We start from the raw sequence: 337 nt of genomic DNA on the forward strand, positions 1-337 counted from the left end.
CACACACACACACACACACACACACACACACACACACACACACACACACACACACACACACACACACACACACACACACACACACACACACACACACCTATACACCCACACACACACACCTATACACACACACACACACACACACACACACACACACACACACACACACACACACACACACACACACACACACACACACACACACACACACACCTATACACACACACACACACACCTATACACACACACACACACACACACACACCTATACACACACACCTACACACCCACACACACACACACACACACCTATACACACACACACACCTATACACCC

This window comes from Oncorhynchus gorbuscha, unplaced genomic scaffold, assembly GCF_021184085.1.
Source record: "Oncorhynchus gorbuscha isolate QuinsamMale2020 ecotype Even-year unplaced genomic scaffold, OgorEven_v1.0 Un_scaffold_4110, whole genome shotgun sequence".
NCBI classification, from domain to species: Eukaryota; Metazoa; Chordata; class Actinopteri; order Salmoniformes; family Salmonidae; genus Oncorhynchus; species Oncorhynchus gorbuscha.